The sequence below is a fragment of the Myiozetetes cayanensis genome, unplaced genomic scaffold (genome assembly GCF_022539395.1).
Source record: "Myiozetetes cayanensis isolate MyiCay16 unplaced genomic scaffold, myiCay2020 scf5-8, whole genome shotgun sequence".
In the NCBI taxonomy this organism is placed as follows: Eukaryota; Metazoa; Chordata; class Aves; order Passeriformes; family Tyrannidae; genus Myiozetetes; species Myiozetetes cayanensis.
In genome coordinates, this window is record NW_026087742.1 from 108579489 (window position 1) to 108593002 (window position 13514).

Here is a 13514-nt window from a genome sequence, read left to right on the forward strand (position 1 = left end):
GAACATCCCTTTTTGTCATTCTGTCTGAAACAATAAAAACCCTTGTCTAAATTATTGTTCAACATATCACAGAAAAGCATGAAAACAAATTTTTTTTGGCTAATGGGATTGTCTGAACTAGAAATACCAGGACTGGCAGTTGTCTTAATGAGCTAAAGGAGGGACAGGTAGCAGAAATAGGATTGTTCCTGTTGGGAAGAATGGGTTAAAAAGTGGAAGACTGATGAGAAAGGTTGTAAATCTGTCAAGTGACCTGGCAGCTGGGAATAACTCTTGATAAGCCTGTGTGAACAGCAGCATGGATCCTTTAGCATGGACAGAGTTTAATGGTGCCTGAGTTTCCTCTTGTGTGCCTCTACCTGGGTGTTGCTTCAGGGATCCTGTGATTAGAGAGGTAATGGAAATAAATTTACTCTTTGCATTCTAGCTGTGAGTTTGTGGCTGTCATGGCTGCCTGTCTGTGTCAACTCACAGAGTGCCCTGAGAGCTCTAAAGAGTAGAGCTTACTTTGGAAGACATGCTTTCTACAAAGGCAAAACTGTATGTTTGCATAGAAAAATTCCCATAGAAATATAATTGTTTCTGTAGCGTTGTACTGTGTTTGCATGGCAAGGTTTCGGTAGCAGGGGGTGGGGGTGGGGGTTACAGGGGTGGCTTCTGTGAGAAGCTGCCAGAAGCTTTCCCTGTGTCTGACAGAGCCAAAGCCAGCTGGCTCCAGGACAGACCTGCAGCTGGCCAAGACTGAGTCTGTCAGGGATGGTGGTAGTGCCTCTGGAATAACAGATTTGAGAAGGGGAAAGAAGTTATTGTGCAGAAGCAAATTGCAGCCAGAGGAGAGAGAACATTTGAGAACAGCAGACCTGCAGACACCAAGGTCCCCTGCCCGTGGTGCAGACCATGGTGAGGCAGCTGTGCCCCTGCAGCCCGTGGAGATCCATGGGGGAGCAGAGATCTACCTGCAGCCTGTGGAAGACCCCATGGCAGAGCAAGTGAATATCCAAAGAAAGTTTTGACCCCATGAGAAGCCCACACTGGAGCAGATTTTCTGGCAGAATTCATGACCCCATGGAGAACCCATGCCACAGCAGTTCATGAAGAACTGTAGCCTGTGGGAAGGACTCATACCGGAGAAGTTCATGGAGGACTGTCTCCTGTGGAAGGGGCCCCACACCTGAGCAGAGGAAAAGTGTGAGGAGTCCTCCCCGCAAGAAGAAGTGGCAGAGACAATGTGCAATGAACAGAGCACAGCCCCCATTCCCTGCCCTGTGCCTCTGGTGAATGGAGGAAGTACAGAAATTTGGAGTGAAGTTAAGCCTGGAAAGAAGGGAGTGATGGAAGGAAGATGTTTTAAAGATTTAGTTTTATTTCTCATTACCGTACTCTGATTTGATTGCTAATAAATTAAACTAATGTCCCTCAGTTAAGTCTGTTTGTCCTGTGATGGTAACTGCTGAATGATCTCTCCCTATCCTTATCTTGACCCATAAGCCTTTCATTATATTTTCTCTCCCCTGTCCATCTGAGGAGAGCAGTGACAGAGCAACTTTGGTGGGTACTTGGCATCCAGCTGGGGTCAGCCCACCACAAGTGTTCAAGGCAACACAGTTGGGCTGTGTTTATAAGTCACTTAAACCATGTTGAAGAAGCACTTCCTTCAAGATCATAAAATCATAGACTGATGTGGGTTGGAAGGTGACCTTGAAGACCATCATCCCCATGGGCAGGGGCACCTTCAACTACATCAGGATGTTCAGAGCCCCATCCAAGTCAACAGTTTTTCTCTTGGCAAAAAACACCTTGTAAGGCTACAGCTGTGAGCAAGTTCATTGAGCAAAACATGGTGCAAATGAAAGAAACAGAAGTTGTTGACTTTGTGAAATAAATGGAAGTGGGTTTTTTTGCTGTGAAGATATAAGTTTGCCACCTTAGTTATTTTTCCAAACCCTCTTTCAAATGCAGAATGCAGCGCTTCTCGCTTCTGAGGCAGTTTTGCCAAGGACAAGCTGAACCCATTTGCTTGAGCTAAAGTGTCCTTTCAGATTCAAACCAGAATAGAAAAACATTGATGTATAAAACCTGCTTTCAGTATTTGGTGTTGGTGTTAACAAGGTCTTAGCATGGAGCAGAATAGTTGTATAGACCAATCTGAGTTTCAACAAGTTGGTACGTTTTGTTAATCCGATGCACGAACCCTGTAGCTTTATAGATGTATTTTCTGGTTGGCATATATTGAATTGTTTCAGTGAGCCAGGATAAGATTGGTGAAATATCTTGACCTTAGAGCAGCTCAGTGGCAGAAAACAGAGAAGGAGTTTTGCCTGAAACCCTAGAAATTTTTGCAAGCCACATATTATTGACAGGCTCTAAGGGTCTGTGTGTGCATCTTCAACTGAAGTGACTGAAGTCACTTGCAGAGTTTTAGGGAGGTTTTATTAGAAGAAATGGCACAACTCTTCAAAGGTCCAGCAAAAATGTTGAGGTTAAGGTGTAAGAAAAAATAATAAAAGAGCTAGGAGAAGACTGTTTCTGTTCATTCTCTACCATGTGGAACTTTAGGGGTGCATGGGTTTTTTCCTCTGCATCTTCTTAGAAGTATTAAATGTTGTCAATTAATAATTAGTTAGACGATAACTAACATGTAGATGATTTAAACTATACTCTTGATGAACCTTACAAATTTTGTATATAGGAAATTTAGAATTAATTAAACTAAATTAAAAAATAAAATTTTCTGCAATAAAACATTTGTGAAAAAATACAGTTATTTTACAGATTAATTTGCTAGTTGATAGAATTGTACCTAGCTATTTTGAAGTAAAATGGTAATTCTAAAAAGTACCTTGGTACATTCAGGGTGAAATTATATGTTTGAGTTGCAGTTTATGCTTTGCAGGTGCATCATAAATGTTCAAGTTATTTCAGTGGTTCCCCCGGTGCTACCTTGAGAAATACTTTTCAGTGTGGGACACCTGGCACCTGGATGTTAACTGAACACTTCTTTATGCAGCATTTCATTCTACAGCTTTGAGCCACTTTGCATAGTTCCTACTTCTGCAAAGAATGGCACAGCTGACATCAAAATCATTGTCTAAATAAATAGTACACACAGTAATGGGGTCTGTAAGAGCATTCCCTTAGCTGAGTTCATTCTAGGCAGTAATTCAAATATTGGCTTAACATAGCACAATGAGGTACCAATTGGTGCATTGTCTTATTCTTTTTATTTTAAATGTACTTAAGAAAACAGGAGAAAATAAAAAGATTCCTCATTTTAGGATGTGAGACAGAGGAGAACAAATGTATTGCTGCATTTGGTATATCTCTGAGTCTGCTTTTAACTTCTCCTTTAAAAACAACATGAGATGCTGTCATTACTCTGAAAAGCTTTTTGTAAATACCTGCTTTTCTAAATCTTTTCAGTGGCTGAAACAGAAATGGCCTTGTCTTAGAACAGGTAATGGCATCGGTTCCCCTTTTTTCACTTCTAAGCCTGTGACATGTAATTTTTCTGTTCCTGTAGTAACTAACATTAAGAAGCCTTTTTAAAGTGATGCCCTGTTGTACAAGAAAAGGCTTCATTCTTCTTGCAGAATATTTTACTGCATCCTGGTTTTGACAACGCTTATTTACTATGGAGAGGAAGAGAAGGCTGAGATGACAGTGAATAACTGGAATGCAGCTTGAAAAATATCACTCTTGTCTCAGAGATAAACGTCTTGCCTTTGTAATAAGAAAGCCTCCTCATGTCACATAAGTAAAAACAACAGGGCAAGTACACTCAGGGACAAGAGCCTCTGACTCATAGACCAGTGTCATTGTAAGAAACACAAAATCCAGGTCCTAAGAAAAGCAGGTGGGTCTGGATCCCATGGCTGCTTGGTTGCATTGATCTCTTGAACATTTATGATGGACGCTGAAAAAACCAGTTGTCGGGGCTGTGTGGAATTCCAGCAGACGTCATCTGTCACACACTCATCAAGCAAGGAATTGTGAAGGAACAGTCTCAAATGAAATTAAATGTATCTTTAAATAAAATTAAAACAACAGGCATAATAATATTGATTAAGTAAATCTGATTTCTTTCAAGAATGAATTCTGGATGAGGTGGTGAATGGTTTAAAGAAATGTGGTGCTATTGCTTCAGCAGCAGTTACTGTATTTCTTCTTAAAATGGTGATTTGTCCTTTTATTCATTAGTGCATCTAACCAGGCATTTTTTCAAAAGATAAATTTAAGGGTTTTCCTCTTTTGGCTGGAAGTGGAGAGAAGCACATTAGTAGCACAAGCCACATTAAAATTTTAACAGGGAGTCTTTTTACAGAAATGCCAAAGAGTTCTTCATTTAAAATACAGAACATGAAAGATCTCGAACCACTGGAAAAAATACACAGAAATAGGACACCATACTGAAGTAGCTTCCATAACTTTTTGACCCAAAGAAGGTATTACTGAAGTCTCTGATTTTTTTATGAATACCTCCAAGAAGTGATAGCTCAACACCTTGAGCACTAAGAGCTGGAAAAAGGCTTCTCTCTCTCCATGATGACTGCAATTACACTTTTGGAAAATAGCCCAGAGAGTGCTCAACTGGACAATGAGAACTTGCATGTTTCAGCTTCCTGAAAAAAGCGTGGGTTTTTTGTTTTTTTGTGGTTTTTTTTGTTTTTTTTTAATTTTGTTCTCAAACTCTGATCCTAGCACCTGTGCTTTTCAGGAGAAATGTAAATATTTATCCTACAGCAGCTCTCACTGTTAACAGCTATGGGTGTTTATTAAAAATCTCTTTTCTATTTCATGCCACATGATTTCTTATCCAAAACCTTTTAGTTTAGAAAGTTTCATCAATAGCCTAGTTTTCTGATATTTAATGGTAGATTAGATTAAGGTGAGGAGAAATAGAAGCTTGCAGAACATTCTAGTGCTACCTGAAATGAAAGCAAACTAGGTTTTGTTCATTAATGTTATTGACGTAAACTCTGTGATTTGCACAAGTTCTTCATGTTTGGAAGAAGTTGTGGCTGTGGGAACCAGGATGTCTATAAATGCTTGTTCCTTGATTTCTGGTGCATGGAGTTTGCAGTTCTGTATTCAGAAAAGAAAACTGACTGCAAAGCTGATGTTCCAGAGGACAAGAGGGTTGTCATAGCATTCTGGAAAAGGGCCGTAAGTACTGCAATTAATTCCCAATAAAGCTGCAGTCTGGGACCAGATTTAGCTAATTCTTTGCAGTGATGCAAGAGTTACTGATGCAGATTGAAGTCGCCAAAGAAATAACAGCAAGAACACTTTACCTTTGTTCTAAATAGGCCACAGATTTCTGTAATCCTGATTTACAAAGCCCTTGGTTCAAGTAGTCTGTTAGGGTGCTTAATAAATACAGGCTGGTGTGGGCAATGATACCAAAATAATATGGGACCTTCATTCTCTAAGAGCAACTGCTTTCTGTCCTGACAGAAACACAAAAGATCCCCCTCCAGCATTTATAAGATGAAACTGTAAAAAACCCACATAAATCTGAAGCTGCTTTTTAGTACTTAAAATTAAATAATGTGTTATAGAATATATTCACTTATGTAGCTTTCTTGATAATGATTCACACTGTTATAGAGAGAAATGCATTATTCTGGTAATTGCAGGCAAACGATGTACCTGAGCATTTAATTTAGAGAAGATCCCTTTAAGAGCTTTTCCTGAACAAGTCAGAAAACAGTACTGTAAGTATAACATGTAGCAAACTCAAATTATTCTTCAAAGGGGTTGTATTTATATACCAGCCAAGTAAACATCGTACCTCCAAAGAATAAAATTCCCAACGCACACATCATTTGGAATAACACAAGCACTGCAGTTATCTAAAACCACAGCACCAGAAATTTGAATGTGACAAGTAATATTACATTTCTATTGAGCATAAACTGCAAATTTTATGCAAAGATTTCATATGTGGAATCTGAGCAGTAGATTTTGGTTGTGTGCATCAGAATTTTTTGAAAGTGATAAAATTTCACAGCTGTGAGAGAGAAAGGCTCTTAAGTGGCCTACCTGTGTTTATTGCACCAGTTTCAAAACAGTATTTTAGCAGGTTAGGAAATGCACAAGTGCTAAATTAGTTTCCTTATCTTTCTTGGATGCTTGCTATGCAAGCTCTTCAGGTGCCTGAGGATGCTTATGAGGGTGAATGAATCATTCAATTCATCTGGATGAATCAAGATGCTGTTTTTTTTGCTTCATTACTTTTGAAATTGTGACTATTTTGTAATACTTATATCTGCTTGATAAATCCAGCTCACTTGAACTGTTGAAAGTGATAGCCATAAAGCTTCAGAAGCGTTGTGTACAGGTGTAAGGAGGACAGCTATGACAAATGCCTTTTATTATACTCTTAAATACTATTTTACTTTTTGGATGCTTCCCTCACCCAATTCACAGAACAAATTCAGCTACTACTTACCGATGGCTGAAAAACCATTAAACCTGTAAAGTAAACACCTTTTCCCTTTCCAAACCGATCCTGAAAAATCACCAAATCGCACCTCGAACTACCAGCTCCACTCCACTAAAACACCGCTGAAAACAAGGAGATAATATTAAAGGGGAGATAATATTAGCGGGATGTGCACCCTTCCCAGCCCCGTCCGAAGGAAGGGGAGGCCTGCACAGGAGGTTAGGTCCCCTCCGGCTCCCCGGCATGGGGCGGCGGTGGTTCTCGGGGCGGGAGCCCCGCACCCCGGGAGCGAAGGGGGAGTGGGAGAAGGAGGAGAGAGAAATAGGAGGAGAGGGGGAAAGGGGAAGCGGGGCCGCTGCGGAGGCGCTCCCTCCCGTCCCCGCTCCGCCAGCTGCTCCGCCCCGTTCTCCGCGGGTCGGGACGGCGGCATTCCCAGCTCCCGCCCCGTATCCCAGCACGGTTCCCGCCGGCGAGAGGCGCTGCGGGGCGGCGGGTGCGGCGCTGCCGGAGCTCGGCAGGGCTCACCCAGCAGCAGGAGAGGTTCTGGGGGAGGCGGGTCCCCTCCCGACGGGGACGGCCGGGCGGCTCCAGCCCTTCCCGGGCGCAGCGGGAGCGCTGGGCTGCGGGAGGAGGCGGGGGTGGCTCTCACAGGGCTGCACTTGCGGGCGTCACTGCGAGCCTGCCCGTGCCCCGGGCTCGGGGCTGTGCGGGCTCCGTGCGGTGTGTGCGTTCCCCGCCCGAGCCAGGAGCAGAGCCCGCGGCGCCGGGAGCGGGACTCCAACCTCCCAGCTCCACCGGGCTGCGGAGTTGGCATCGGCAGCCCTTGGCGGCGGCGGGGATGCTGCTGCCTGTACGTGCTCTTCGTCTCTTGCCCAGGTTCCTGGTGAGTCCGTCGTTTTTAACAGCTAACTGGTTTGGGATTTTGTTCTGGTTTTGTTCTTTTTTCCCCGAGAGGAGGACCCGTCCCGGTGGAGAGCCTCCCGCGGGCGCCCTGCCGGGAGCGGGGAAAAAGAGCTGCACTAACCCAGGCTTCCCCCACGGAGACTGGGTGCTTCTGGCTTTATAACCTGACGGGGGGTGCTTGTGTATTGGGATGGGATTTATTTTTTACTGCTTTCTACCGTGCGTTACTATGAAAATCGAAGGTGGTGGATCTTGTCCGCCGGTGATGCCGTCTGTGGTGGTTGTGCCGTGGGAGGGATGCGAAGGAACAGGCACTCCTCGTCATCAGCAGGTGAGCGGCTCTGAGGCGCTCAAGCGAAGATCAGCTCTTGTCGTGTTCTGCCTAAATTTTTCTTCCACCTTTTTGCTTTTAAAAATATGGTCTACTTATTCTTAAATACAATAACGTATAACTTCAGTTTTATTGTGTGACCGTACAAAGAAATGAGTAAATGATAGGGGATGAGAACCACTTACATAAAGTAGTTTTGGATACTTGATAGCTACTGAGCGCAGCTAATCAGCACTCATTTCAGCATACCAAATGTGGAGTCATAGCGTAAAGTGGTGATTCTGCACACCCAGAGTTAGTGATTTTTGAAAGCCTTGTGAGAGGAGGGGAGGGGAGTATTTGATGAGCAGTCAGCCAGGGAAATAGCCCTTTAAGCAAATGTGAGAAGATAAGAGGAGCAGATGGGACAACTACCTGTGAAGCACAAGTATTACTGTTTTGCTCTATGCACTTCAGCTGAGACATTTGTGTTCCAGGTGCAGCCCATTTTAAGCATTTAAAAGCTCCTTGCTGTAAAGGCACCTTTTCTTGAGTGGATCTAAAAGAAAGAAGTGGTTGGATCATTTCCTAAAGATGCTGTGGTGAGAAATGGCCTTTTTACTCAAGAAAGAAAAGGTTTAGCAACAGTTATTGTTGGAAATTTGGAGTTGGACATCCTGAGACTAGCCAGAGTGTGCAGTTTTTTAAAATAAAAGCACTCATTAGACTAATAAGCTCTTAAAGGTTTTCCATCATTAAAAAACTTTAAACCAGGGATATTTTTTCTAAAGGCAGATTTATTTTGAACAGGACTTAGTATGGGGAACTCTCCTGGCCTATATGCAGGGAGGCCAGAACAGGTGATCATAATGAACCCTTATTACCTCAATTATGCATATAATCAGGAAAACTGTATCATCTCTGAGAGCTACACTCTCCAGTATTCTTTCTTTCCTTCAGTCCCCTAATTTTCTTGATGTAAAAGGGCTTAATAATATTGAGAGCAGCCCTGAGGAAAAGGACTTGGCAGTGTTGGTTGATGAGAAGCTCAACATGACGTGGCAATGTGCCCTGGCAGCCTAGAAAGCCAGCTATGTCCTGAGCTGCATCAAAAGCACCGTGGACAGCAGGTTGAGAGGGAGGTGATTGTGAACCCTCCTCCACTCTGGTGAGACCACACCTGAAGTGCTGTGTCCAGTTCTGGAGTCCCCAAACATAAGAAGGACACAGACCTGCTGGAGTGAATTCAGGGGAGCCTCAAAAGTTGATCAGAAGGCTGGAGCACCTCTCTTATGAAGACAGGCTGAGAGAGCTGAGGTTGATCAACCTGGAGGATAGAAAGCTCCGTAGAGACCTTAGAACCCCTTCCAGTACCTAAACTGGGTTACAAGAAAGCTGGAGAGGGACTTTTGATAAGGGCATGCAGTGATAGGGTGAGAGGTAATGACATTAAGCTGAAAGAGGGTCTATTTGTATTTGATATTAGGAAGAAATTCTTCATTGTAAGGTTGGTGAGGCACTGGAAGAGGTTGAAGAGAAATTGCCAATGTCCCATTCCTGGAAGTGTTAGAGGCCAGGTTGGATGTGGCTCTGAGCAACCTGGTCTAGTGGAAAGTGCCCATGGAAGGAATGTTGAAACTAGATGAAATTTAAGGTCCCTTTCAAATGAAAATATTTTATGTCTCTGTGATATCAATGGTTTTACTATCTGTTTTCCTGTGTATCTTTAAGTCATTATTCAAGTGCAATCAGATCCAGGTTTCTCGGGAAAGTGAGGGTTGCAATGAGAGTTGCTGTTCATAGATCTGAGTAAGGTCTGAGGAATGTGCTTTGTGAGGTTGGAGGTGTGGGTATGATTTCCAGACAATATCATCATGCTTAAGCATTTTAAGTGATTTCTAAGCTGACTTCAGCACCTAAGAAATACTTATTACCATGATTGACTTCTACAGATTTCATGGTGGGTGAAATCTTAAGTTCTTTAGGGATGGAGAAATGTTTATTTAACCAAAATTCTGTGTGAATTATGGCTTGTAGCTATATAGCTTAGAGTGGAAAGACAGTAGGTATAAAGGATCTTATTAAACAGTTTTCATCGTGATGGTGCAGTTATCTAGTTGTTTGCCAGTCTGCAAAACATGGTCTTATTACATAATGCTCTCTCTAAATCTCCATATCAAGAGGGATGAATTTCATATCTGATGACTAAAGATGTTTGGTCTTGTGGGGTGGGAATCTGTTTGATAGAATGATGGCTGAACACACCTGCAGTGCAGGACTGTGCTGTGACTGAGCACTTTGTTTTCCAGTTCTTTATTGCTATTGCCTTGCCTACATAAACTCTGCCTTCTAATCAACTTCCCTCATACCAGGGATGAGCACACTCGAGTGCCTGTTGTCCCAGAGCCTGGACAGCAGAGTAGGTGAGCACAGTTGGACGAGTAAACCTTGAAGATCAGTGTGGGTTTGGGTCCAAGGGTGGTAGGTAGGAGGTATATTTGAGGTAGGTACAGGAAGCTGTTATGTGGGTATTTCTTTGGACTCTTGGAGTAATTTTCTCAACTCTTTATATAGGAGGAATGTGTAAATGTATACATACAATGTATACCAATGGACATAACATGCATACAATATATGCCAATGAAGCCTTCTGCCTTCTTCCTGTTCCAAATAGCCTGCCTTTGCTGTAAAGAAAAAAAAATTTCTTTTTTAAGCTTGTATCTTAGTCTGTCCCTGTTGTGACCGTGTGACCCCGTTCTGTGGGGTTTTGCATACATGGAGGCACAGCCTCAGAGCAGAATCAATTGCTTGGGAACTGAATTTGTCTGGTTTTTTTTTTTTTTTTCCAATATTTCTCTGCCTGCGCTGAAATTTCTACATAATTCAATTACTTTAATCTGTACCATTTTATTTTCATTGCAACTTTTCCCTGGGTATGCTTTTTGTATTGCTTAGAAACAGAAATGGATATCAGAAATGAAACAAAATTCCGTTGTGGTTTGAACTATATTCCACAAGTGAGTATTAACATGAAGCTTCTTAAATGAGCATTTTATTTATTTTGAATTAGGTTGCTAGGCATTTTCACTTCAGTGCGTCTCTGGAATATTTAAGTTATCTGAGACTTCCCTCACTGTTGACAAATAAGTCCCCTTTTCTTTTGCTTTGTCTTGGTTCCAGGTGAATTTGTCATAGCTTTTTTTTTTGTGAGAGAGCACCTTTCAGCTCAGCTGTTTCCTGTGAGGAAGACTGTGCTTCTTAGGAGTGATTGCATTATGTGTTGGGATGATTTGTGATGTGAATACAGCTGAACATGTTCATGTCTCTGCCCTGGGACTCTAGTAATTTTTGAATTAGACAACTACCTTTCACCTGTACATCCTGGAAAACTGTGTAAGTAGCAGTTGGGAGGATGGGAGGAAAATGTGTTCACAGGGTGAAGGACTCCAAGTTTTCACACCATATATTACAGGGATGGGGACAATGTAGGAATTGTATACAGCACTGATGTGTTTCCAGGGCTTCAATAGAAGAGTGGAGCTTGAAGGAAATGTCAGTTTGGTTTTTGGGTTTTTTTTTTTATATGTATGATACTAAAATTGCAGATATTATCTGAATACTGTGGAAACAAACGCCTTTGACCATGGGAATGTTGGTTCTGAGGATTCTGCTATTAGATTTCTGGGAAAAAGTAATGTTTGAAAGCAAACCATTCATCACCTGGAGATGACATTTTTCATTTGCAGTTACTGCATGACACAGTTAATGGCTTTTTGAGCAATTGTATGTGCTTTGACTCTGAGCTTGCCTCCTCACTTCCGAGGGCACTGCAGAGGTGTAGAGAAGGTCAGTCTCAGGAAGATATCACTTCTAAAACCTCATTCCTTTTCCTGAATTTTTGCACCAAATCTCTGGTGCCTGATGAGTCAGGGAAGAGAAAAATGGAGAAAACAAGGAGCCAAATTCTCATTCTTGCAATAAAAGACCTTAAGAAAATAAATAGGTTAATGATGCCAAGGATGACAGGAGCTTAAACACACATGTGGCTTCAGAAGGCCAAGAGGAGCATGGTATACATTTGATTAAATAAAGACATGGTTAATAATTCTAGGAATTAGCACCCATTCATTGTAGGCATTAGTGCAGTAATAGTGGTAACTGTACTATGAAGTGTGTTAACACTGACAGGCAAGAACATGAGATGTGTATTGGGAATGGGGAATCTTCATCTTGTGAAAAGTAATGCAGAAGGTTGAAATATGACAGTAGTGACTACCCTTGAAACCTATAGGTTTGAAACAGATTTGGCTTTTGCCCTGAAGATTAACAGCAAGAAAATGCAATACAGCTACCTGATGGGAAGTGTTGCATTGCAGAAGTCACTTTCTCTAACAGCTTTTTCTAAACTAGCTCTTGTTTCTGTAAGATATTTTCACAGTTGCCAACTATAAACCAGCTTCCTTGACTCTTGTCGTGCTCTGGTGTAAAATACATTTTTCTGTCCAGAAGCATTTCTATCCCTTTGTTCTACAGATATATTTTAAATAGACTTAGATGATACATGTCTATTAACTGTTGGCATCTTTATCCAGATTAGAGCTCTCTTCAATGTTTTTACCCACGTTAAGTTTTAGAGGGGAAAAATAATGAAGCTATAGCTAAGTTTTTAATGGGACTGTAGTTCTTAACCCTGTCTAGCTTTGAAACCCTCACTGTCAGAACAATATGGATGAGTAGGATGCAATTAGGAGAAGAATAAGAATTAATGCACTGGAGAATAATGATTTATTAGGTAAGGCTGAAACTGAATAAAGGAGAAACCTATACTTCCTTGGTATTTTGTTCTGCTAGGAAATTATGGCAGCAAAGAAAGGTGGAGAAGTATGAGTAACCTGTGCAAACACAAGTGTCATCTGGCTGCTGCAGGAATAAGTAAGGAGTGCCCTGAAAGACGGGTGTGAGGAATTCTGAGCGCCACGGTGTGTTTGTAAACCCTGTGCTTTCATTAGTGTGTGTTTGTCTGGTCTTGGCCTTTCTAGATGCAGAAGCTGAATGGAGGCCATTTGGGCAAATTTAACTGTGCATTCTCTCAAGATTTCAGCTGTCAGCATTTTGGACTAGAAACAATATTCCCGAGGATTTCCTGTTTTTCCTGAATGTCTTCAGGCAGGGGTTTGTTTTGGTTATGATTGTGAGGATCTTTAATGGAATTGTTCAAATGGTATAATCCATGATAAGGTACAAGTCCTTCTTCATCAAACCTTTTGATAAGATTTTTTTTTTAAAACAATCTCTGATTTGACAGGAATTTGCTGTTTGCCCTGAAATCACTTTAAGCCATGACCTTGCCCATGACATTTCATTGCACTTGTGGAAGGGAGCAGAAATATGTCAAAATGATTTGTGGGACATGAGTTTTGAAAGTGCACATTCTCATTTCAGTGTCTAGATAATTAATGTAATATTGTTTGTATCTGAATTGAAATTATGAACTCACTTCTGATTAATTTAGTGAAAACGTTTTAATATTAGCTTGCCACACTATACTTTCAAATAGGAAAAGGTTGTGTTTGGAAGTAAGAGCAGCTAAGCATTCAACTCCAGCCTTGGTGCAAGACTTGAACCACTGATACCTGCAAAAACGTCCTCACTAAATTAGTAAGCATAAGGCTGACAATTGCTATAGGTGTTTCTGACATTGTAATTTTTTCGAGTAAAGTTGGGTTTTAAAAGAAACAAGGTAAATGTTCTAAATGTTCTAAAGGATTTGTCTTCAATGTCCCCATCCTTCAGCTTCCCGTGAGATTGCAGCTGGGCAATTAAAACCACCTACAGTGTCCATTGGTAATGGTCATC

At 41.6% G+C, this 13514-nt stretch overlaps 1 protein-coding gene across 6 annotated transcripts in view; it reads left to right on the forward strand.

Moving 5' to 3' along the window:
- The first annotated feature begins 7001 nt into the window (after positions 1-7001).
- The window catches only part of SYTL5 (synaptotagmin like 5), an 81377-nt gene continuing 74864 nt past the window's right edge, over positions 7002-13514 (forward strand). For 5 of the 6 annotated variants that reach the window (XM_050332043.1, XM_050332041.1, XM_050332044.1 and 2 more), the window contains exon 1: positions 7002-7328. The gene's annotated coding sequence lies outside the window, so the exon portion shown is untranslated. The remainder of the gene's footprint in view (positions 7329-13514) is intronic. The other variant, XM_050332047.1, reaches the window with a different exon arrangement.